Raw genomic sequence first — 23198 nt, 5'->3', positions numbered from 1 at the left:
TTTTCCTAAATTGGTAGGTCGAACTCTTATGGGGGAAGCGCAGGTTTCATGAAATGAACTCAGAATTTCAAGTTATAATGAAATCTTCATTTCGTGTTAGTTTGTCATGATTTCTTCACGTAAACACATTTTCCTATAATGGTAGGTCGAACTCTTATAAGGGAAGCGCAGGTTTCATGAAATGAACTCAGAATTTCAAGTTATAATGAAATCTTCATTTCGTGTTAGTTTGTCATGATTTCTTCACGTAAACACATTTTTGCTATATTGGTAGGTCGAACTCTTATGGGGGAAGTGCAGGTTTCATGAAATGAACTCAGAATTTGAAGTTATAATGAAATCTTCATTTCGTGTTAGTTTGTCATGATTTCTTCACGTAAACACATTTTCCTATAATGGTAGGTCGAACTCTTATAGGGGAAGCGCAGGTTTCATGAGATGAACTCAGAATTTCATGTTATAATGAAATCTTCATTTCGTGTTAGTTTGTCATGATTTCTTCACGTAAACACATTTTCCTATAATGGTAGGTCGAACTCTTATAAGGGAAGCGCAGGTTTCATGAAATGAACTCAGAATTTCAAGTTATAATGAAATCTTCATTTCGTGTTAGTTTGTCATGATTTCTTCACGTAAAAACATTTTTGCTATATTGGTAGGTCGAACTCTTATGGGGGAAGTGCAGGTTTCATGAAATGAACTCAGAATTTGAAGTTATAATGAAATCTTCATTTCGTGTTAGTTTGTCATGATTTCTTCACGTAAACACATTTTCCTATAATGGTAGGTCGAACTCTTATAGGGGAAGCGCAGGTTTCATGAGATGAACTCAGAATTTCATGTTATAATGAAATCTTCATTTCGTGTTAGTTTGTCATGATTTCTTCACGAAAACACATTTTCCTATAATGGTAGGTCGAACTCTTATAGGGGAAGCGCAGGTTTCATGAGATGAAGTCAGAATTTCAAGTTATAATGAAATCTTCATTTCGTGTTAGTTTGTCATGATTTCCTCACGAAAACACATTTTCCTATAATGGTAGGTCGAACTCTTATAGGGGAAGCGCAGGTTTCATGAGATGAAGTCAGAATTTCATGTTATAATGAAATCTTCATTTCGTGTTAGTTTGTCATGATTTCTTCACGAAAACACATTTTCCTATAATGGTAGGTCGAACTCTTATAGGGGAAGCGCAGGTTTCATGAAATGAAGTCAGAATTTCAAGTTATAATGAAATCTTCATTTCGTGTTTGTCATGATTTCTTCACGAAAACACATTTTCCTATAATGGTAGGTCGAACTCTTATGGGGGAAGCGCAGGTTTCATGAAATGAACTCAGAATTTCAAGTTATAATGAAATCTTCATTTCGTGTTAGTTTGTCATGATTTCTTCACGTAAACACATTTTCCTATAAAGGTAGGTCGAACTCTTATGGGGGAAGCGCAGGTTTCCTGAAATGAACTCAGAATTTCAAGTTATAATGAAATCTTCATTTCGTGTTAGTTTGTCATGATTTCTTCACGAAAACACATTTTCCTATAAAGGTAGGTCGAACTCTTATGGGGGAAGCGCAGGTTTCATGAAATGAACTCAGAATTTCAAGTTATAATGAAATATTCATTTCGTGTTAGTTTGTCATGATTTCTTCACGAAAACACATTTTCCTATAATGGTAGGTCGAACTCTTATGGGGGAAGCGCAGGTTTCATGAAATGAACTCAGAATTTCAAGTTATAATGAAATCTTCATTTCGTGTTAGTTTGTCATGATTTCTTCACGTAAACACATTTTCCTATAAAGGTAGGTCAAACTCTTATGGGGGAAGCGCAGGTTTCATGAAATGAACTCAGAATTTCAAGTTATAATGAAATCTTCATTTCGTGTTTGTCATGATTTCTTCACGAAAACACATTTTCCTATAATGGTAGGTCGAACTCTTATGGGGGAAGCGCAGGTTTCATGAAATGAACTCAGAATTTCAAGTTATAATGAAATCTTCATTTCGTGTTAGTTTGTCATGATTTCTTCACGTAAACACATTTTCCTATAAAGGTAGGTCGAACTCTTATGGGGGAAGCGCAGGATTCATGAAATGAACTCAGAATTTCAAGTTATAATGAAATCTTCATTTCGTGTTAGTTTGTCATGATTTCTTCACGTAAACACATTTTCCTATAAAGGTAGGTCGAACTCTTATGGGGGAAGCGCAGGTTTTATGAAATGAACTCAGAATTTCAAGTTATAATGAAATCTTCATTTCGTGTTAGTTTGTCATGATTTCTTCACGAAAACACATTTTCCTATAAAGGTAGGTCGAACTCTTATGGGGGAAGCGCAGGTTTCATGAGATGAAGTCAGAATTTCATGTTATAATGAAATCTTCATTTCGTGTTAGTTTGTCATGATTTCTTCACGAAAACACATTTTCCTATAATGGTAGGTCGAACTCTTATAGGGGAAGCGCAGGTTTCATGAAATGAAGTCAGAATTTCAAGTTATAATGAAATCTTCATTTCGTGTTTGTCATGATTTCTTCACGAAAACACATTTTCCTATAATGGTAGGTCGAACTCTTATGGGGGAAGCGCAGGTTTCATGAAATGAACTCAGAATTTCAAGTTATAATGAAATCTTCATTTCGTGTTAGTTTGTCATGATTTCTTCACGTAAACACATTTTCCTATAAAGGTAGGTCGAACTCTTATGGGGGAAGCGCAGGTTTCCTGAAATGAACTCAGAATTTCAAGTTATAATGAAATCTTCATTTCGTGTTAGTTTGTCATGATTTCTTCACGAAAACACATTTTCCTATAAAGGTAGGTCGAACTCTTATGGGGGAAGCGCAGGTTTCATGAAATGAACTCAGAATTTCAAGTTATAATGAAATATTCATTTCGTGTTAGTTTGTCATGATTTCTTCACGAAAACACATTTTCCTATAATGGTAGGTCGAACTCTTATGGGGGAAGCGCAGGTTTCATGAAATGAACTCAGAATTTCAAGTTATAATGAAATCTTCATTTCGTGTTAGTTTGTCATGATTTCTTCACGTAAACACATTTTCCTATAAAGGTAGGTCAAACTCTTATGGGGGAAGCGCAGGTTTCATGAAATGAACTCAGAATTTCAAGTTATAATGAAATCTTCATTTCGTGTTTGTCATGATTTCTTCACGAAAACACATTTTCCTATAATGGTAGGTCGAACTCTTATGGGGGAAGCGCAGGTTTCATGAAATGAACTCAGAATTTCAAGTTATAATGAAATCTTCATTTCGTGTTAGTTTGTCATGATTTCTTCACGTAAACACATTTTCCTATAAAGGTAGGTCAGAGAGATGGAGAATACCGGTTATGTCAAAGTGACAGGTTGGGTCAAAGGTCACAAAGGTCAAATAAATCAAAAAGTGACAGGCGGGGGCTGCAAGCTGGGTGACGTCATGAGGTAGTGGGAGGGGGTGTTTTTTTTTTTGGCTGTGAGCGAGTTGAGCGTTGGGATAGGGGTTTATTTGTATATAGTTTATTTATTTATTATAATTTAATTATGTATTATTATTTAATTATTTATTATAATGTAATTATTATTATTTTAATTTTTAGGAGAGTGCTTATGAGTGTGGTGTTTTGTCTGCATCCACCGGGGTGCCGAGCAGGGGGGACTGAGCAGGGGGGTTGTTGCGTTAAGGTCCCAAACACTGGGTCTGAGTGGGGGTGGGTTACCTGATGGAGTGTGAGCGTACGCTGTACCACCGTGGTAAGGTCCGTGGCTTTGGAGAATCTGTAGAAAAGGGCTCTGAGAGAGCGATGCTGTGTCTGGTGCAGTACCGTGGTAAGGTCCCGTGGCTTTGGATAATCCGCAAAGGACTCGGAGAGAGCGATGCCGGAGAGCTGAGAGTTGTGCTGCGCGAGACTGAAAGAAATCCTGTGAGAATGACCAAGTTGGAGCTAAGAATGAGAGGAGGAGCTGGGTCTGACGTCCAGTAAAAAAACGCTTAGCAGTAGTTTGACCGTCTGTGTGTGTGTGTATGTGTGTGTGTGTGTGAAAGCCGACACCCCCCTGCAGCAGTAGCAGTTTGGCCTTGTGTTTTTCCTCATGCAACCTATGTACATCCCGATAGGTCAAATCCCGGTCAAACTGTAATTTCGGCCACAGATCAAGTTTGACACTTTGTATTTCAGTAAATTTTGTTAAAAGTTTTGTCTTTTCCCCCCGACTCCCCGCCACACATCAAGTTTGACATTTTGTATTTCAGTAAATTTTGTCTTTTCCCCCCGACTCCCCCCATACCGTCTACGCAGTTAAAACGTACATCGAAATAGACAACAGATAAAACTTGACAGGACGTATATTTCTCCTTAAAGAATCCTAAAAAGTAAGCAACCGGTGAAATTTTTATTACCTTGAGAAGGGTCCCCCTCCTTTGGTAAAGAGACACAAGTACCCCACACCCCGTATCATCAAGGCATTGCCCTACTGGAAAGAGAAAACTACATGGGACCTGCATAGAGTAAGTATATTATTTCTTTTACGCGTGTTTTATGATATTTTACGCGTGTTTTATGATAAACACAATACAATAAAATAACTTAAAATAATTATTTTATTTTTAGAGATTCAGCTATTTTGGGTTTGTTTTTTTTTCTCTACGGGAGACACTGCGGATAGAAAACTCCATATAGTGAGTATATTATTTCTTTTATACATATGATAAACGCTATACATTAAAAATAACTTATTCTAATAATAGGTATTCTCTATTATTTTATGTACAAGAGAGACGGCACGGACCGGTCAAGAGAAAATCTACGCAAGACCTGAATCAGCAGGTATGGATGGAGCAACACCCCCCCTCCTATACCTGAAGCGCTATTAAATGAAATAGACAACATCAACAACGCTAATAATGATGAAAATGATGCGGTTTACTTTGCTCAACACGACTCGCCACCCGCAGCGTCTGGTGAAGCGACGGCCCAAGAGCCCTGTTTGCTACCATCCTTAGAGACATTATTAATAACCTTCCGGTGCTGATAGGGTCGGCACCGACCCATTTTTAAGTTTAACATGCATAAAAGCACCACATATATTTGTGCATACTCTTAAAACAAAAGGCTCCATATTGAACCTTTTAGCTTGGTACATATATGACACTCCTTGGACATTCTCAATTAAAAGAAATGGCACCTTTTTGAAGGCAATGGTTATATTTCCTCTGGTTAGAACCCCTATAGTTCTATATAGCACACCCAAGAACCTTTTTTTTCGAAATATATACTGCATCAAAGTTTTTTGACTTTGTCAGGAATCTCTATTTAAACTAAATAAATTAAAACAAAATCAAGGTAAGGCATCCCCACACATGTAAGGTAAGATAAGACCAGTTCAGTTTATTTATATAATTCTCTAGAGGTTTATTTTATCATTATTTTTTATTGAAAACGAGAGGAATGCTGTCAAAAGAAAGGTCCAGAAAGCCACACCAAAAATATTAAAACCAATCTTTTCATGGATAAGGAAGCCTAACAAGGTAACCAAGAAGTAAGAAACAAATTGGATGATAAATAATTGTTTTGAGGGTATCTTATGGCTGATGTACTGTAAGACACGTGCTGCTTGACACCGACCCGTCTAACATAAGAGACAGGAACAGAAAGCTAACATAGGCCGAAGGTTAAGCGTGTTAAATGAAAGGCAGCGGGATAATTCCCCATAATGCCGCACTATAACAAAATCAAACGCGACGTGAAAACGTTTAATAGACCTCAATAAAAATGTCAGGGACGTCTACGACAAACGCAGATTGTTGCCTAGTGGGGAAACTGCCTTTTGGATACCGAAATGTAAAACTAGCAGCATCGCAAAAAGGGTGTTGTAAGTCTTTAAAAATATTTCATCGAATGAATTTGTTAGTGTAACATGAAAGTGTTTCAAAGATGTACAGATGTTTTAAAATGTAATATGAAAGTTTTTCAAAGTAAGATGTACAGATGTTTTAAAATGTAACATGAAAGTTTTTCAAAGTAAGATGTACAGATGTTTTAAAATGTAACATGAAAGTTTTTCAAAGTAAGATGTACAGATGTTTTAAAAAATGTAACATGAAAGTTTTTCAAAGTAAGATGTACAGATGCTTTAAAAATGTTCGGGTGTTTTATTTTCTAGACGCGTTGTACAAAAACGGTTTGTTATGTGTACGCAGCGCAAGCATGTTTGTACAAAGTTTTATGCATTCATTTTGCGAATCAGTTTTGAAATCTAATATGAACGTGGCTTTTATTTTACAAAAACAAAGTTGCAAAAAATTTGTAGGCTCTTTATCAAAGCAGATTTTGTTAATATAACATGAAGTTTTTTTTTATTATTTTCAAAGTTGCACAAGGGTTTTAAAATGTAACATGTACACGTGTGTTTTATTTTTCAAACTTGTACAAAAACGTGTGTGTACATTTATCAAATGAGTTTTAAAATGCAACATGTACAGGTATTTTATTATTCAAAATAAAAGTTGTACATACATTTTGTTATATGTATGCAGCACGGTCATGTTTTTAAAATGTGCTAATATTTGCGGGATGGTGGGAATAAAGCGTATTTAAAAGGGGTACCTCTCGTGGAATCTACCAATCTTTAGCAGCTTTTGAACCCTGAGCCACACGGGGACTGGGGTTTTTAACCGTGAGACTCGACACCTAGCTACGCATTAGATCCTTACTTCAGCAATGGTCCCCATGTACCCAGTGTAGGGTCAGGTCCATCGCAAGAGAATGTCTCCGCCGTGAAAGAACGATCCACCAGCATTTTGTGTATCAACGAATCTGTAATCATTCTTTCCATTCATTATATGCTGAGTTTTCCAAAATTGTTTTTTAGCTGAAGCATCAAAAGCTGTAACTTCGAGTGCACCTGGTTTAATAGCATTTTATTTATAACAGTAGGAGCTTGTAAACTGCATTTAGCGGTCGCATGAAAACACATTAAAAACTTTAAAGAATAAAGCTTTAGTTATTTTTAATAAAGACGGCTTTCTAGTAAATGGTTTTCCTACAAGGTGACCCCGCGGCCTATACTTAAGACATCCGGGCGCCTGATTTGAGATGTTTACTGAGGACGGTATGTTAAGTTAACAGTGGTGACTGAGCTGCACCGTGTTTGACTCTTAATGAAACTTAGACCTAATTCAACAGAACCAGTCGTCATCCACTTTGCAGTGAGATTTCTGTGCGAAATGTGAACAAAGATTCATTTTCTTACTTTACCACTTATCGGATAACAAGGGAAATGGCAGCGGCAATAACCTACACAGTTATTTGTTCCTTCCATATGTATATATATAGCACCGCAGAACGTTTTGCACTTTTTTGCACTATTTGTTTATTGTTTGTTGTGTGTTCTACATGCATGTTTGCACTGGAGGATCTGCTTTTTATTCTCATTGTACATGAGTATAGTGACAATAAAAAGGCATTTCATTCATTCATAATATGTCGGACACAATGGCTCTGAGCACCAGGGAGTCCGCCGTGAGGCGCACGAGCTGCTAGCTGATGTAATGCTGCGAACGGTCGGGGCTCTGACATTCTTAAGGTGCGGCTATCTATCCCCGAGACACTTTAGCCAGGAGCGTGTATATTTGCGCTTATTAATGCTGCAGTGTCAGGGTTTTGCTGACTCTTATAGGAAGCTGGCTAGCAATAACATTTTTAGCTGGTCTTTTTCATTTAGTACATACACGGTTTAGAAGAAAACCTAATCACCATTAAAAAAAATAAATAAATAAACGTACAAAACTATTGAAATCCCCCAGAAGCATGTGCATATTTTTCTGGTTTGCATGTTGTGTGTGTGTGTGTGTGTGTGTGTGTGTGTGTGGTTACCTAAGCACAGTCGGCCTAGTGTTTGATAGGTGATGGAGAAGCGTACGGTCGTGGGGACAATAAACTACATGCGCCTATGCCAACATGTGTTTAAGTATAGCGACAAACATGGACGCTTTCTTTAACGTAAAACAGTTAAAGGCTCATACGGTTTTGTTTACATTTTTATTTTTTTAATTTCAAGTAGCCTCTAATCACCTTACATTAGTTCTGATTTACTGTAGTCACCAATCAGAGTATTTTAAAACAATGGCACTGAAATGTCACCACATGTTAAAGCTAACAAAGTAACATGATTATATCAGCGGAACAAACCAGTCGCCGGTACGTATAGACAGATCATGTGTTGCTCAACAATCGACAGCATTTTGAAATCTATTTGTATTTAGACAAATATATTGGGAATAAAGCGTTGTGTTTTAAAAGGCAGACATTGAGGTCGAATTTAAATTGGTCACAATTGTATTGTTTTCCGCAGCTAGAAGTGTCGGCTGAGGTTGATTTTAATTGGCATGTCAGTTTAGGATTCTTGCAGTAGAAGTTATGTAGTGAATTGCGGTACTCTGAAATTAAGTGATATGTGTATTAGAATCGTGAAGCGTCATCTTCCTTTGTTTTAGGTTCACCCCGGGCATTTTATGAATTGTAATGTAATATCAGACAGTGTGTGATGAATTTCTGAAGGCCTGTTATAGGCCTATATGACAATTTCGTGGAAACGTCTCATGGAAAAATGTAGTTGCAGTTTGTCAGGACTAAAGACTGGCTAATGTGACATGGTGAACAAGTCCTGTGGTTAAAGAATGCCGGCCTGTTGCTTAAAACATTGTGTTGTATGCCGAATGTTTCTTGCCCATAGACTACATGTTGCTATACTGTTCCTTTATAATATTCAACTATTATTTTTTAAATCATTTAATGAAATAGGTAAATACCTCATCATTGATGACTATGGTCCACCTGAGTGACAAGTAACCCGTCCTGGACAGAGGTTTCTTCAAGGCCTGTTGTGGGAACCCCATGGTGTAGGATTAAGAGAAAGAATACAGGGAGTGGTACAAATGAGCAGTTGTCCTGCCCCCTTTTACTCATTTTGGATGCTTAAATTACTAAATTGTGATTTTAATGCTCATCTGTATGATTCTATGGTCTGAGCGAGTCTCCAGTACTACATGAATGGTAAACTTAAAAACTCTACTTCTCTTAGCTTAATGATATTTTCTTTTACTGTGTACGATTGGTAGAAATGAAAATCGTGATTTGTCTCTCAGCTTGTGTGTGTGTGTGTGTGTGTGTCTGTGTGTGTGCGTGCGGTGTGTCAACAATGGCAATTATTCACTAAATTCTAAACAAACCCACATATAAAACCCCCTCCCCACCCACCCCAGACACCTATAAAACACAGCATTCTTGCTCTCACCCCCCACTCATTTTGTGAAAAAGCATGTCTGTTGCCAAGACTACAGCTCGTGTCTTGAGTCGTACATACTATGACCCCAGCCACCCGGGGTCATACGGAGGGGCCTCCAGACTGCAGAGAGCCGTGCAGGAAGATACGGGGGAAAAAAGTGGCTACTGATGACATCAGAGAGTGGCTGTCTATGCAAGACAGTTATACTTTACATAAGCCGGCTAAAAAGAATTTCCCCAGGAGCAGAGTGTTTAATACCGAGAGCCATGTATCAGCGGCAGGCCGGTTTATGTAAAGTATAACTGTCTTGCATAGACAGCCACTCTCTGATGTCATCAGTAGCCACTTTTTTCCCCCGTATCTTCCTGCACGGCTCTCTGCAGTCTGGAGGCCCCTCCGTATGACCCCGGGTGGCTGGGGTCATAGTATGTACGACTCAAGACACGAGCTGTAGTCTTGGCAACAGACATGCTTTTTCACAAAATGAGTGGGGGGTGAGAGCAAGAATGCTGTGTTTTATAGGTGTCTGGGGTGGGTGGGGAGGGGGTTTTATATGTGGGTTTGTTTAGAATTTAGTGAATAATTGCCATTGTTGACACACCGCACGCACACACACAGACACACACACACACACACACACAAGCTGAGAGACAAATCACGATTTTCATTTCTACCAATCGTACACAGTAAAAGAAAATATCATTAAGCTAAGAGAAGTAGAGTTTTTAAGTTTACCATTCATGTAGTACTGGAGACTCGCTCAGACCATAGAATCATACAGATGAGCATTAAAATCACAATTTAGTAATTTAAGCATCCAAAATGAGTAAAAGGGGGCAGGACAACTGCTCATTTGTACCACTCCCTGTATTCTTTCTCTTAATCCTACACCATGGGGTTCCCACAACAGGCCTTGAAGAAACCTCTGTCCAGGACGGGTTACTTGTCACTCAGGTGGACCATAGTCATCAATGATGAGGTATTTACCTATTTCATTAAATGATTTAAAAAATAATAGTTGAATATTATAAAGGAACAGTATAGCAACATGTAGTCTATGGGCAAGAAACATTCGGCATACAACACAATGTTTTAAGCAACAGGCCGGCATTCTTTAACCACAGGACTTGTTCACCATGTCACATTAGCCAGTCTTTAGTCCTGACAAACTGCAACTACATTTTTCCATGAGACGTTTCCACGAAATTGTCATATAGGCCTATAACAGGCCTTCAGAAATTCATCACACACTGTCTGATATTACATTACAATTCATAAAATGCCCGGGGTGAACCTAAAACAAAGGAAGATGACGCTTCACGATTCTAATACACATATCACTTAATTTCAGAGTACCGCAATTCACTACATAACTTCTACTGCAAGAATCCTAAACTGACATGCCAATTAAAATCAACCTCAGCCGACACTTCTAGCTGCGGAAAACAATACAATTGTGACCAATTTAAATTCGACCTCAATGTCTGCCTTTTAAAACACAACGCTTTATTCCCAATATATTTGTCTAAATACAAATAGATTTCAAAATGCTGTCGATTGTTGAGCAACACATGATCTGTCTATACGTACCGGCGACTGGTTTGTTCCGCTGATATAATCATGTTACTTTGTTAGCTTTAACATGTGGTGACATTTCAGTGCCATTGTTTTAAAATACTCTGATTGGTGACTACAGTAAATCAGAACTAATGTAAGGTGATTAGAGGCTACTTGAAATTAAAAAAATAAAAATGTAAACAAAACCGTATGAGCCTTTAACTGTTTTACGTTAAAGAAAGCGTCCATGTTTGTCGCTATACTTAAACACATGTTGGCATAGGCGCATGTAGTTTATTGTCCCCACGACCGTACGCTTCTCCATCACCTATCAAACACTAGGCCGACTGTGCTTAGGTAACCACACACACACACACACACACACACACACACACAACATGCAAACCAGAAAAATATGCACATGCTTCTGGGGGATTTCAATAGTTTTGTACGTTTATTTATTTATTTTTTTTAATGGTGATTAGGTTTTCTTCTAAACCGTGTATGTACTAAATGAAAAAGACCAGCTAAAAATGTTATTGCTAGCCAGCTTCCTATAAGAGTCAGCAAAACCCTGACACTGCAGCATTAATAAGCGCAAATATACACGCTCCTGGCTAAAGTGTCTCGGGGATAGATAGCCGCACCTTAAGAATGTCAGAGCCCCGACCGTTCGCAGCATTACATCAGCTAGCAGCTCGTGCGCCTCACGGCGGACTCCCTGGTGCTCAGAGCCATTGTGTCCGACATATTATGAATGAATGAAATGCCTTTTTATTGTCACTATACTCATGTACAATGAGAATAAAAAGCAGATCCTCCAGTGCAAACATGCATGTAGAACACACAACAAACAATAAACAAATAGTGCAAAAAAGTGCAAAACGTTCTGCGGTGCTATATATATACATATGGAAGGAACAAATAACTGTGTAGGTTATTGCCGCTGCCATTTCCCTTGTTATCCGATAAGTGGTAAAGTAAGAAAATGAATCTTTGTTCACATTTCGCACAGAAATCTCACTGCAAAGTGGATGACGACTGGTTCTGTTGAATTAGGTCTAAGTTTCATTAAGAGTCAAACACGGTGCAGCTCAGTCACCACTGTTAACTTAACATACCGTCCTCAGTAAACATCTCAAATCAGGCGCCCGGATGTCTTAAGTATAGGCCGCGGGGTCACCTTGTAGGAAAACCATTTACTAGAAAGCCGTCTTTATTAAAAATAACTAAAGCTTTATTCTTTAAAGTTTTTAATGTGTTTTCATGCGACCGCTAAATGCAGTTTACAAGCTCCTACTGTTATAAATAAAATGCTATTAAACCAGGTGCACTCGAAGTTACAGCTTTTGATGCTTCAGCTAAAAAACAATTTTGGAAAACTCAGCATATAATGAATGGAAAGAATGATTACAGATTCGTTGATACACAAAATGCTGGTGGATCGTTCTTTCACGGCGGAGACATTCTCTTGCGATGGACCTGACCCTACACTGGGTACATGGGGACCATTGCTGAAGTAAGGATCTAATGCGTAGCTAGGTGTCGAGTCTCACGGTTAAAAACCCCAGTCCCCGTGTGGCTCAGGGTTCAAAAGCTGCTAAAGATTGGTAGATTCCACGAGAGGTACCCCTTTTAAATACGCTTTATTCCCACCATCCCGCAAATATTAGCACATTTTAAAAACATGACCGTGCTGCATACATATAACAAAATGTATGTACAACTTTTATTTTGAATAATAAAATACCTGTACATGTTGCATTTTAAAACTCATTTGATAAATGTACACACACGTTTTTGTACAAGTTTGAAAAATAAAACACACGTGTACATGTTACATTTTAAAACCCTTGTGCAACTTTGAAAATAATAAAAAAAAACTTCATGTTATATTAACAAAATCTGCTTTGATAAAGAGCCTACAAATTTTTTGCAACTTTGTTTTTGTAAAATAAAAGCCACGTTCATATTAGATTTCAAAACTGATTCGCAAAATGAATGCATAAAACTTTGTACAAACATGCTTGCGCTGCGTACACATAACAAACCGTTTTTGTACAACGCGTCTAGAAAATAAAACACCCGAACATTTTTAAAGCATCTGTACATCTTACTTTGAAAAACTTTCATGTTACATTTTTTAAAACATCTGTACATCTTACTTTGAAAAACTTTCATGTTACATTTTAAAACATCTGTACATCTTACTTTGAAAAACTTTCATGTTACATTTTAAAACATCTGTACATCTTACTTTGAAAAACTTTCATATTACATTTTAAAACATCTGTACATCTTTGAAACACTTTCATGTTACACTAACAAATTCATTCGATGAAATATTTTTAAAGACTTACAACACCCTTTTTGCGATGCTGCTAGTTTTACATTTCGGTATCCAAAAGGCAGTTTCCCCACTAGGCAACAATCTGCGTTTGTCGTAGACGTCCCTGACATTTTTATTGAGGTCTATTAAACGTTTTCACGTCGCGTTTGATTTTGTTATAGTGCGGCATTATGGGGAATTATCCCGCTGCCTTTCATTTAACACGCTTAACCTTCGGCCTATGTTAGCTTTCTGTTCCTGTCTCTTATGTTAGACGGGTCGGTGTCAAGCAGCACGTGTCTTACAGTACATCAGCCATAAGATACCCTCAAAACAATTATTTATCATCCAATTTGTTTCTTACTTCTTGGTTACCTTGTTAGGCTTCCTTATCCATGAAAAGATTGGTTTTAATATTTTTGGTGTGGCTTTCTGGACCTTTCTTTTGACAGCATTCCTCTCGTTTTCAATAAAAAATAATGATAAAATAAACCTCTAGAGAATTATATAAATAAACTGAACTGGTCTTATCTTACCTTACATGTGTGGGGATGCCTTACCTTGATTTTGTTTTAATTTATTTAGTTTAAATAGAGATTCCTGACAAAGTCAAAAAACTTTGATGCAGTATATATTTCGAAAAAAAAGGTTCTTGGGTGTGCTATATAGAACTATAGGGGTTCTAACCAGAGGAAATATAACCATTGCCTTCAAAAAGGTGCCATTTCTTTTAATTGAGAATGTCCAAGGAGTGTCATATATGTACCAAGCTAAAAGGTTCAATATGGAGCCTTTTGTTTTAAGAGTATGCACAAATATATGTGGTGCTTTTATGCATGTTAAACTTAAAAATGGGTCGGTGCCGACCCTATCAGCACCGGAAGGTTATTAATAATGTCTCTAAGGATGGTAGCAAACAGGGCTCTTGGGCCGTCGCTTCACCAGACGCTGCGGGTGGCGAGTCGTGTTGAGCAAAGTAAACCGCATCATTTTCATCATTATTAGCGTTGTTGATGTTGTCTATTTCATTTAATAGCGCTTCAGGTATAGGAGGGGGGGTGTTGCTCCATCCATACCTGCTGATTCAGGTCTTGCGTAGATTTTCTCTTGACCGGTCCGTGCCGTCTCTCTTGTACATAAAATAATAGAGAATACCTATTATTAGAATAAGTTATTTTTAATGTATAGCGTTTATCATATGTATAAAAGAAATAATATACTCACTATATGGAGTTTTCTATCCGCAGTGTCTCCCGTAGAGAAAAAAAAACAAACCCAAAATAGCTGAATCTCTAAAAATAAAATAATTATTTTAAGTTATTTTATTGTATTGTGTTTATCATAAAACACGCGTAAAATATCATAAAACACGCGTAAAAGAAATAATATACTTACTCTATGCAGGTCCCATGTAGTTTTCTCTTTCCAGTAGGGCAATGCCTTGATGATACGGGGTGTGGGGTACTTGTGTCTCTTTACCAAAGGAGGGGGACCCTTCTCAAGGTAATAAAAATTTCACCGGTTGCTTACTTTTTAGGATTCTTTAAGGAGAAATATACGTCCTGTCAAGTTTTATCTGTTGTCTATTTCGATGTACGTTTTAACTGCGTAGACGGTATGGGGGGAGTCGGGGGGAAAAGACAAAATTTACTGAAATACAAAATGTCAAACTTGATGTGTGGCGGGGAGTCGGGGGGAAAAGACAAAACTTTTAACAAAATTTACTGAAATACAAAGTGTCAAACTTGATCTGTGGCCGAAATTACAGTTTGACCGGGATTTGACCTATCGGGATGTACATAGGTTGCATGAGGAAAAACACAAGGCCAAACTGCTACTGCTGCAGGGGGGTGTCGGCTTTCACACACACACACACACATACACACACACACAGACGGTCAAACTACTGCTAAGCGTTTTTTTACTGGACGTCAGACCCAGCTCCTCCTCTCATTCTTAGCTCCAACTTGGTCATTCTCACAGGATTTCTTTCAGTCTCGCGCAGCACAACTCTCAGCTCTCCGGCATCGCTCTCTCCGAGTCCTTTGCGGATTATCCAAAGCCACGGGACCTTACCACGGTACTGCACCAGACACAGCATCGCTCTCTCAGAGCCCTTTTCTACAGATTCTCCAAAGCCACGGACCTTACCACGGTGGTACAGCGTACGCTCACACTCCATCAGGTAACCCACCCCCACTCAGACCCAGTGTTTGGGACCTTAACGCAACAACCCCCCTGCTCAGTCCCCCCTGCTCGGCACCCCGGTGGATGCAGACAAAACACCACACTCATAAGCACTCTCCTAAAAATTAAAATAATAATAATTACATTATAATAAATAATTAAATAATAATACATAATTAAATTATAATAAATAAATAAACTATATACAAATAAACCCCTATCCCAACGCTCAACTCGCTCACAGCCAAAAAAAAAAACACCCCCTCCCACTACCTCATGACGTCACCCAGCTTGCAGCCCCCGCCTGTCACTTTTTGATTTATTTGACCTTTGTGACCTTTGACCCAACCTGTCACTTTGACATAACCGGTATTCTCCATCTCTCTTAGGTCGAACTCTTATGGGGGAAGCGCAGGATTCATGAAATGAACTCAGAATTTCAAGTTATAATGAAATCTTCATTTCGTGTTAGTTTGTCATGATTTCTTCACGTAAACACATTTTCCTATAAAGGTAGGTCGAACTCTTATGGGGGAAGCGCAGGTTTTATGAAATGAACTCAGAATTTCAAGTTATAATGAAATCTTCATTTCGTGTTAGTTTGTCATGATTTCTTCACGAAAACACATTTTCCTATAAAGGTAGGTCGAACTCTTATGGGGGAAGCGCAGGTTTCATGAAATGAACTCAGAATTTCAAGTTATAATGAAATCTTCATTTCGTGTTAGTTTGTCATGATTTCTTCACGAAAACACATTTTCCTATAATGGTAGGTCGAACTCTTATGAGGGAAGCGCAGGTTTCATGAAATGAACTCAGAATTTCAAGTTATAATGAAATCTTCATTTCGTGTTAGTTTGTCATGATTTCTTCACGTAAACACATTTTCCTATAAAGGTAGGTCGAACTCTTATGGGGGAAGCGCAGGTTTCATGAAATGAACTCAGAATTTCAAGTTATAATGAAATCTTCATTTCGTGTTAGATTGTCATGATTTCTTCACGAAAACACATTTTCCTATAAAGGTAGGTCGAACTCTTATGGGGGAAGCGCAGGTTTCATGAAATGAACTCAGAATTTCAAGTTATAATGAAATCTTCATTTCGTGTTAGTTTGTCATGATTTCTTCACGTAAACACATTTTCCTATAATGGTAGGTCGAACTCTTATAGGGGAAGCGCAGGTTTCATGAGATGAACTCAGAATTTCAAGTTATAATGAAATCTTCATTTCGTGTTAGTTTGTCATGATTTCTTCACGTAAACACATTTTCCTATAAAGGTAGGTCGAACTCTTATGGGGGAAGCGCAGGTTTCATGAAATGAAGTCAGAATTTCAAGTTATAATGAAATCTTTATTTCGTGTTAGCTTGTCATGATTTCTTCACGAAAACACATTTTCCTATAATGGTAGGTCGAACTCTTATAGGGGAAGCGCAGGTTTCATGAGATGAACTCAGAATTTCATGTTATAATGAAATCTTCATTTCGTGTTAGTTTGTCATGATTTCTTCACGAAAACACATTTTCCTATAATGGTAGGTCGAACTCTTATAGGGGAAGCGCAGGTTTCATGAAATGAATTCAGAATTTCAAGTTATAATGAAATCTTCATTTCGTGTTAGTTTGTCATGATTTCTTCACGTAAACACATTTTCCTATAATGGTAGGTCGAACTCTTATGGGGGAAGCGCAGGTTTCATGTAATGAACTCAGAATTTCAAGTTATAATGAAATCTTCATTTCGTGTTAGTTTGTCATGATTTCTTCACGAAAACACATTTTCCTGTAATGGTAGGTCGAACTCTTATGGGGGAAGCGCAGGTTTCATGAAATGAACTCAGAATTTCAAGTTATAATGAAATTTTCATTTCATATTTGTCATGATTTCTTCAGGTAAACACATTTTCCTATATTGGTAGGTCGAACTCTTATGGGAGAAGCGCAGGTTTCATGAAATGACCTCAGAAGTTCAAGTTATAATGAAATCTTCATTTCGTGTTAGTTTCTTATGATTTCTTCACGAAAACACATTTTCCTATAAAGGTCGGTCGAACTCTTATGGGGGAAGCGCAGGTTTCATGAAATGAACTCAGAATTTCAAGTTATAATGAAATCTTCATTTCGTGTTAGTTTGTCATGATTTCTTCACGAAAACACATTTTCCTATAATAGTAGGTCGATCTCTTACGGGGGAAGCGCAGGTTTCATGAAATGAACTCAGAATATCAAGTTATAATGAAATCTTCATTTCGTGTTAGTTTGTCATGATTTCTTCACGTAAACACATTTTCCTATAATGGTAGGTCGAACTCTTATAAGGGAAGCGCAGGTTTCATGAAATGAACTCAGAATTTCAAGTTATAATGAAATCTTCATTTCGTGTTAGTTTGTCATGATTTCTTCACGTAAACACATTTTTGCTATATTGGTAGGTCGAACTCTTATGGGGGAAGTGCAGGTTTCATGAAATGAACTCAGAATTTGAAGTTATAATGAAATCTTCATTTCGTGTTAGTTTGTCATGATTTCTTCACGTAAACACATTTTCCTATAATGGTAGGTCGAACTCTTATAGGGGAAGCGCAGGTTTCATGAGATGAACTCAGAATTTCATGTTATAATGAAATCTTCATTTCGTGTTAGTTTGTCATGATTTCTTCACGTAAACACATTTTCCTATAATGGTAGGTCGAACTCTTATAAGGGAAGCGCAGGTTTCATGAAATGAACTCAGAATTTCAAGTTATAATGAAATCTTCATTTCGTGTTAGTTTGTCATGATTTCTTCACGTAAAAACATTTTTGCTATATTGGTAGGTCGAACTCTTATGGGGGAAGTGCAGGTTTCATGAAATGAACTCAGAATTTGAAGTTATAATGAAATCTTCATTTCGTGTTAGTTTGTCATGATTTCTTCACGTAAACACATTTTCCTATAATGGTAGGTCGAACTCTTATAGGGGAAGCGCAGGTTTCATGAGATGAACTCAGAATTTCATGTTATAATGAAATCTTCATTTCGTGTTAGTTTGTCATGATTTCTTCACGAAAACACATTTTCCTATAATGGTAGGTCGAACTCTTATAGGGGAAGCGCAGGTTTCATGAGATGAAGTCAGAATGTCAAGTTATAATGAAATCTTCATTTCGTGTTAGTTTGTCATGATTTCCTCACGAAAACACATTTTCCTATAATGGTAGGTCGAACTCTTATAGGGGAAGCGCAGGTTTCATGAGATGAAGTCAGAATTTCATGTTATAATGAAATCTTCATTTCGTGTTAGTTTGTCATGATTTCTTCACGAAAACACATTTTCCTATAATGGTAGGTCGAACTCTTATAGGGGAAGCGCAGGTTTCATGAAATGAAGTCAGAATTTCAAGTTATAATGAAATCTTCATTTCGTGTTTGTCATGATTTCTTCACGAAAACACATTTTCCTATAATGGTAGGTCGAACTCTTATGGGGGAAGCGCAGGTTTCATGAAATGAACTCAGAATTTCAAGTTATAATGAAATCTTCATTTCGTGTTAGTTTGTCATGATTTCTTCACGTAAACACATTTTCCTATAAAGGTAGGTCGAACTCTTATGGGGGAAGCGCAGGTTTCCTGAAATGAACTCAGAATTTCAAGTTATAATGAAATCTTCATTTCGTGTTAGTTTGTCATGATTTCTTCACGAAAACACATTTTCCTATAAAGGTAGGTCAAACTCTTATGGGGGAAGCGCAGGTTTCATGAAATGAACTCAGAATTTCAAGTTATAATGAAATCTTCATTTCGTGTTTGTCATGATTTCTTCACGAAAACACATTTTCCTATAATGGTAGGTCGAACTCTTATGGGGGAAGCGCAGGTTTCATGAAATGAACTCAGAATTTCAAGTTATAATGAAATCTTCATTTCGTGTTAGTTTGTCATGATTTCTTCACGTAAACACATTTTCCTATAAAGGTAGGTCGAACTCTTATGGGGGAAGCGCAGGATTCATGAAATGAACTCAGAATTTCAAGTTATAATGAAATCTTCATTTCGTGTTAGATTGTCATGATTTCTTCACGTAAACACATTTTCCTATAAAGGTAGGTCGAACTCTTATGGGGGAAGCGCAGGTTTCATGAAATGAACTCAGAATTTCAAGTTATAATGAAATCTTCATTTCGTGTTAGTTTGTCATGATTTCTTCACGTAAACACATTTTCCTATAATGGTAGGTCGAACTCTTATAGGGGAAGCGCAGGTTTCATGAGATGAACTCAGAATTTCAAGTTATAATGAAATCTTCATTTCGTGTTAGTTTGTCATGATTTCTTCACGTAAACACATTTTCCTATAAAGGTAGGTCGAACTCTTATGGGGGAAGCGCAGGTTTCATGAAATGAAGTCAGAATTTCAAGTTATAATGAAATCTTTATTTCGTGTTAGCTTGTCATGATTTCTTCACGAAAACACATTTTCCTATAATGGTAGGTCGAACTCTTATAGGGGAAGCGCAGGTTTCATGAGATGAACTCAGAATTTCATGTTATAATGAAATCTTCATTTCGTGTTAGTTTGTCATGATTTCTTCACGAAAACACATTTTCCTATAATGGTAGGTCGAACTCTTATAGGGGAAGCGCAGGTTTCATGAAATGAATTCAGAATTTCAAGTTATAATGAAATCTTCATTTCGTGTTAGTTTGTCATGATTTCTTCACGTAAACACATTTTCCTATAATGGTAGGTCGAACTCTTATGGGGGAAGCGCAGGTTTCATGTAATGAACTCAGAATTTCAAGTTATAATGAAATCTTCATTTCGTGTTAGTTTGTCATGATTTCTTCACGAAAACACATTTTCCTGTAATGGTAGGTCGAACTCTTATGGGGGAAGCGCAGGTTTCATGAAATGAACTCAGAATTTCAAGTTATAATGAAATTTTCATTTCATATTTGTCATGATTTCTTCAGGTAAACACATTTTCCTATATTGGTAGGTCGAACTCTTATGGGAGAAGCGCAGGTTTCATGAAATGACCTCAGAAGTTCAAGTTATAATGAAATCTTCATTTCGTGTTAGTTTCTTATGATTTCTTCACGAAAACACATTTTCCTATAAAGGTCGGTCGAACTCTTATGGGGGAAGCGCAGGTTTCATGAAATGAACTCAGAATTTCAAGTTATAATGAAATCTTCATTTCGTGTTAGTTTGTCATGATTTCTTCACGAAAACACATTTTCCTATAATAGTAGGTCGATCTCTTACGGGGGAAGCGCAGGTTTCATGAAATGAACTCAGAATATCAAGTTATAATGAAATCTTCATTTCGTGTTAGTTTGTCATGATTTCTTCACGTAAACACAATTTCCTATATTGGTAGGTCGAACTTTTATGGGGGAAGTGCAGGTTTCATGAAATGAACTCAGAATTTGAAGTTATAATGAAATCTTCTTTTCGTGTTAGTTTGTCATGATTTCTTCACGTAAACAAATTTTCCTATAATGGTAGGTCGAACTCTTATAGGGGAAGCGCAGGTTTCATGAGATGAACTCAGAATTTCATGTTATAATGAAATCTTCATTTCGTGTTAGTTTGTCATGATTTCTTCACGAAAACACATTTTCCTATAATGGTAGGTCGAACTCTTATAGGGGAAGCGCAGGTTTCATGAAATGAAGTCAGAATTTCAAGTTATAATGAAATCTTCATTTCGTGTTAGTTTGTCATGATTTCTTCACGAAAACACATTTTCCTATAATGGTAGGTCGAACTCTTATAGGGGAAGCGCAGGTTTCATGAGATGAACTCAGAATTTCATGTTATAATGAAATCTTCATTTCGTGTTAGTTTGTCATGATTTCTTCACGAAAACACATTTTCCTATAATGGTAGGTCGAACTCTTATAGGGGAAGCGCAGGTTTCATGAAATGAACTCAGAATTTCAAGTTATAATGAAATCTTCATTTCGTGTTAGTTTCTTATGATTTCTTCACGAAAACACATTTTCCTATAAAGGTAGGTCGATCTCTTATAGGGGAAGCGCAGGTTTCATGAAATGAACTCAGAATTTCAAGTTATAATGAAATTTTCATTTCATATTAGTTTGTCATGATTTCTTCACGTAAACACATTTTCCTATATTGGTAGGTCGAACTCTTATGGGAGAAGCGCAGGTTTCATGAAATGAACTCAGAATTTCAAGTTATAATGAAATTTTCATTTCATATTAGTTTGTCATGATTTCTTCACGTAAACACATTTTCTTATAAAGGTCGGTCGATCTCTTATAGGGGAAGCGCAGGTTTCATGAAATGAACTCAGAATTTCAAGTTATAATGAAATTTTCATTTCATATTAGTTTGTCATGATTTCTTCACGTAAACACATTTTCCTATATTGGTAGGTCGAACTCTTATAAGGGAAGCGCAGGTTTCATGAAATGAACTCAGAATTTCAAGTTATAATGAAATCTTCATTTCGTGTTAGTTTGTCATGATTTCTTCACGTAAACACATTTTTGCTATATTGGTAGGTCGAACTCTTATGGGGGAAATGCAGGTTTCATGAAATGAACTCAGAATTTGAAGTTATAATGAAATCTTCATTTCGTGTTAGTTTGTCATGATTTCTTCACGAAAACACATTTTCCTATAATGGTAGGTCGAACTCTTATAGGGGAAGCGCAGGTTTCATGAAATGAACTCAGAATATCAAGTTATAATTAAATCTTCATTTCGTGTTAGTTTGTCATGATTTCTTCACGTAAACACATTTTCCTATAATGGTAGGTCGAACTCTTATGGGGGAAGCGCAGGTTTCATGAAATGAACTCAGAATTTCAAGTTATAATGAAATCTTCATTTCGTGTTAGTTTGTCATGATTTCTTCACGTAAACACATTTTCCTATAATGGTAGGTCGAACTCTTATAGCGGAAGCGCAGGTTTCATGAAATGAACTCAGAATTTCAAGTTATAATGAAATCTTCATTTCGTGTTAGTTTGTCATGATTTCTTCACGAAAACACATTTTCCTATAAAGGTAGGTCGAACTCTTATGGGGGAAGCGCAGGTTTCATGAAATGAACTCAGAATTTCAAGTTATAATGAAATCTTCATTTCGTGTTAGTTTGTCATGATTTCTTCACGAAAACACATTTTCCTATAAAGGTAGGTCGAACTATTATAGGGGAAGCGCAGGTTTCATGAGATGAACTCAGAATTTCAAGTTATAATGAAATCTTCATTTCGTGTTAGTTTGTCATGATTTCTTCACGTAAACACATTTTCCTATAATGGTAGGTCGAACTCTTATAGGGGAAGCGCAGGTTTCATGAGATGAACTCAGAATTTCAAGTTATAATGAAATCTTCATTTCGTGTTAGTTTGTCATGATTTCTTCACGTAAACACATTTTCCTATAAAGGTAGGTCGAACTCTTATGGGGGAAGCGCAGGTTTCATGAAATGAACTCAGAATTTCAAGTTATAATGAAATTTTCATTTCATATTAGTTTGTCATGATTTCTTCACGTAAACACATTTTCTTATAAAGGTCGGTCGATCTCTTATAGGGGAGGCGCAGGTTTCATGAAATGAACTCAGAATTTCAAGTTATAATGAAATTTTCATTTCATATTAGTTTGTCATGATTTCTTCACGAAAACACATTTTCCTATTATGGTAGGTCGAACTCTTATAGGGGAAGCGCAGGTTTCATGAGATGAACTCAGAATTTCAAGTTATAATGAAATCTTCATTTCGTGTTAGTTTGTCATGATTTCTTCACGTAAACACATTTTCCTATAATGGTAGGTCGAACTCTTATAGGGGAAGCGCAGGTTTCATGAGA

At 37.0% G+C, this 23198-nt stretch overlaps 2 long non-coding RNA genes across 4 annotated transcripts; one reads left to right on the top strand and one right to left on the bottom strand.

Annotated features, from left to right (window-relative positions):
- Nucleotides 1–3719: 3719 nt before the first annotated feature.
- LOC140592689 (uncharacterized) lies at nt 3720–6527 on the top strand. 2 transcript variants are annotated; one of them, XR_011993098.1, is made up of 3 exons: nt 3720–4510; nt 4614–4681; nt 4777–6527. It is a non-coding gene; the product is annotated as an uncharacterized lncRNA (long non-coding RNA). The 2 variants fall into 2 exon arrangements; XR_011993097.1 differs by having other exon boundaries at nt 3720–4681.
- A 6025-nt stretch (nt 6528–12552) lies between these two features.
- Nucleotides 12553–15362, bottom strand: LOC140592688 (uncharacterized). Of its 2 annotated transcripts, XR_011993096.1 has the most exons (3): nt 14570–15362; nt 14399–14466; nt 12553–14303 (listed from the first exon to the last, which is right to left on the bottom strand). It is a non-coding gene; the product is annotated as an uncharacterized lncRNA (long non-coding RNA). The 2 variants fall into 2 exon arrangements; XR_011993095.1 differs by having other exon boundaries at nt 14399–15362.
- Between the last annotated feature and the right edge of the window lie 7836 nt (nt 15363–23198).

This window comes from Paramormyrops kingsleyae, chromosome 1, assembly GCF_048594095.1.
Source record: "Paramormyrops kingsleyae isolate MSU_618 chromosome 1, PKINGS_0.4, whole genome shotgun sequence".
NCBI classification, from domain to species: domain Eukaryota; kingdom Metazoa; phylum Chordata; class Actinopteri; order Osteoglossiformes; family Mormyridae; genus Paramormyrops; species Paramormyrops kingsleyae.
This window is presented reverse-complemented; position numbering and strand designations above follow the sequence as displayed.